The sequence below is a fragment of the Ananas comosus genome, linkage group 11 (assembly GCF_001540865.1).
Source record: "Ananas comosus cultivar F153 linkage group 11, ASM154086v1, whole genome shotgun sequence".
NCBI classification, from domain to species: Eukaryota; Viridiplantae; Streptophyta; class Magnoliopsida; order Poales; family Bromeliaceae; genus Ananas; species Ananas comosus.
The window spans coordinates 6,017,713-6,021,565 of NC_033631.1; the positions used below are offsets into that span (position 1 = coordinate 6,017,713).

At 33.0% G+C, this 3,853-nt stretch overlaps 1 non-coding gene across 1 annotated transcript; it reads left to right on the top strand.

The window, feature by feature from the left end:
• Positions 2,108-2,179, top strand: TRNAQ-UUG. Its single transcript has one exon. It is a non-coding gene; the product is annotated as a tRNA-Gln (tRNA).

The following is a 3,853-nucleotide window of genomic DNA, read 5'->3' on the forward strand; positions in this document are numbered from 1 at the left end:
CCTCAATCGATGAGCTCCGGAGTTATCATCACTGGGTTGGTGCTGTTCCCCAGAGGACGGTCTCGTCCGGTCGTAGTAGTCTCCCCGATGTTTGGGAGTATGTGTTGGTGAGTTGTAGGCAAACCCACGGGTTAGCCAAGAGATTGGGTAATGAAAATAAGATCTTGCATTCATCATGAGCATTCTATTTGAGCATATCATTGATTATATACTGTTCAGGCATATTAGCTGCATTTGTATAGTTGGTTACTATCTCTCTATTCTTCTATTATGCCTGATTTAGACCTAGTGGGAAAGTCGGCGAGGTCAGCGGCCGAACCCACTGAGAACTTTGTTGTAGTTCTCACCCCACTATTTTCACAGAGCCGGGACCAAGTGAGCCGGTCGACGATCACGGTAAAGGTATCACGCCATAGACAAGGACCACCCGAGTTGATTTCATATTTTGTTTAGTTGCATACCCTTATGTATTATCTTTTGTATTTGATGATTATAGATGTATGAATGATGGTTAAAATGTAAAGAGAGCCTATGTTAAATGTAAAAGTTATATTTTGGAAATCATGTGATGTAAAGAGAAGAAATGATGTTTAAAGAAAAGAATTTAAAAGTTGAATGCATGTATGTGGTTAAAAGTTAATCATATTACTTGTATGATTGTATAGTTTAGATTCTTTCACTTTGGCTTTTGCCTGCCCTCGTGCAAGCCATATATTTATATTTCCACATGTGCAATATATCTACTTGAATTGTACTTGTGTTGAGCCTTGGACGGATAGGAGAGGTGCTGTCCGTTCGGCGTTTGTTCGACGCGCCCGAACCGACCAAATAGGCCGGTCACGGGGCGTGACAATTCGGGACTTATCGAATTCTAATGCGAGTCACTTCCGAAAAAAATAAGAACGACTATTTTTTGCTGCATTCTACAGAAGCTAACTCTTTTGCTTGACAACGAAAGAGATAGTAAATGTCCATGAAAAAGGCAAGCTACTAAGGGCTGGTTTGAGAAGTGCTGATTGGGAAGCACTTACAATTTTTTTTTTTTTTTTAAGAACCACAAGATTCGTGTTGCATGCAAAGTACAAGATATGCTTCTGCAGTGAGGGTGAAAGAAGACAGCAAATAGTGCACATTCTATCTCATCCGCTTCATTTTTTAAGAAAAGACTCCCCTTAAAGAATATGTCGGAACCCCTGAATGTTCCCTCAGTTGCATATAAGACAGAAGATGGGAATTAAAGACATGTTGGTGTATGGAGTGCGCAAGAATAGTAAATAAGTAGTTAATTTATCCACTTTTTTTCGAGAATAGTTTTCTCTAGGAACGCATTTTTAGTCCTTTTATTTTCCCGGTGTGCTACTTGGTCAATTGCTAAACTCTTCCATAGATTGCGGTTCCGTATGTGATCAGCTCTAAAAAAGAATTGGGGACGGTTGAATGATGTTGTAAAGTAACCTTTCTAATCTGTTTTTGATTTTTTAACTGAACTATAAAAATGAAGTCTTTCTGTAGAAGAATTAATTTTTTCTAGAAACCCAATGATTTTGATAGTTAAGATATATATACATATGTAGCAAATTTAGAGATTGAATTTGTTATCGTAAAGTACAGGACGTACGAGAGTAATGGCTGGGACATATTACAAAAATTTGTCAATATACTTTGTCCTATTTTTAGGTAATTAAAAATTATATGATGATAGGCAAATTTGTGTTCTCCAATAATTATATATTATTATGAATCACTATCGGATAGAAATTTTGATACTGAACTCGAAAATATTAATCTATAAGCCGTAACGATTAACTACAGTAAAGCCTTCCTGCCGCATCGCGTAGGCTCTTAACTAGTCATAACAATATTCTTCATTCTATGTTAGGAGATCTTGAAGTTTATTTATCTGATGAATGCCTAGGCACTGCCTCAATTCTAGCCGCTTAGAAATAGCTACCTAAAAAAATATATGATAAATTACGTGCAGCAAAAGAATATGATAGAAATTATGTAAGTGATAAAACGTTGCGTAGATTGGTTGGTCTAGCTAAGCTAATTGATTCATGTATGAACTCCTTACATATAATATATATAAGACAAAAATATTATAAAAGGTTCCATGGTGTAGTGGTTAGCACTCCAGACTTTGAATCTGGCGACCTGGGTTCGAATCCCGGTGGGACCTTTTTGCCCAAATGTGTTCACTTTTTGCCTAAATCTCACACTTCTAAATGTGTCCTCTCTTTGCTGAGATCCTATTTTGCTTAAAGCTACTCCTTTAAAACCAAAAATATTTTAGCTTTATTAAAATTAGAGAGTTTAGTACTGGTGCGATACCCGAAAATTAAGAATTTATTTATTTGAAAAATCTATAAGTTAAATCTATATTTTTTTAAGTAGACGTTGATACTTGAAGTCAACATAATACAATATTATTGTTGTACAAAGGTTTGAAAATAAATCTACGTTGCTCAAAAGTAACTATTAATTAGTATATATATTCTTTATTCAAACCTTTAATCTCCTATTTTAAACCCTCCCTTATGTCAAGCAAATGCCATCCCGCGAACTAAAGTCCGACCTTTTAATCTCTTATTCTAAACTTTATAAAATACTATATATTCAAATTTAATTATGAATTAAAGAGAGTAATCACTAAGGAAGAAGTGAAGAGTTAGAAAAAAAAAAAAAAAAAAACGAAATAGTAATAGCTAGTAATAAATAATCAACATAAATGAGTTACAATTGTAATTTATGAATAAGTTATGATAAAAGGGAGATGAAAGAGTTAAAAGAAAGTAAATTCCAAATGGTAAAAATTAAATTATTGAAAATATATAGTAATTTGAAGGATTTTAAATAAAATTAAGAGTCTATATTTATACTTCTATATTTTATTAAGTTATGCTAACAGATAAATGATGGGTTAAAAAGAATAAATTGGATATAGTAAAAAGCTAATTATAAATAATTAAGATAAAATATGTTAAAAATATAGATATATGAGTAAGTTATAGAGAAGCAAAGGCGAAGGGTCAAAAAAAAGTAAATATTAAATTGAAAAAGCTGATTACCTATTAACATACATAAATTCTCATTGTTAAAATGTGATGCGGCTCTATCCCCTTAATTTGGGGATAAATGGACCCACTGTGTTTTTCTGAAATATAAAAATGTTTAAACACCATTTTTTAATAGTTTAAGCTTTTAGAGTACAACGGTTATTTCATATGGTATCAGAGCAGGAGGTCCTGAGTTCGAGTCACGTCGAGCTCCTAACATATTAATTTCCTTCCAGTTTTTAGAGTACAACGGTTATTTCATAGTTTTTTTTTTATTTTTATTCCATCTCTATGTATCCAATCCGGTCTCTGTCATTCCAATACTTTACTAATGAGATCCAAAGCCGTCACATGTGGCACTCTCTTACCCTCTTCTTCTCCACCACTTTCTGCCTCTCTACCGCCTGATGTCTCGGTAATCTAAACGCTCTATCTGGAAGCTCTTTCACAATAGGTTTCTCTATCTAGGGGTGATCTCCTCAATGATTCAAAAATGATGTATAGTAGCGGTCACGGCAGCAGCGGCAAATTTTTGATTGAAATACTTTTTTGATATGTTATAATTGTTACACCATTTCTATTTGATGATTTTGTTATGAAAGCTATTATAAAACCAGAGGCTTGCATGATATATAATTTTTCTCGAACACCGTTGATTAGTTTTGAAAGATTGATTTTTTTTTTTATCTTATCATAATTTATTTATTATTTATTGTTTATTGATTTTTTATTATAATATGGTCTTTTAATGCTATTTCTCTAGTTTATTTATATTTCATGTTCTATAATTTTTTCAG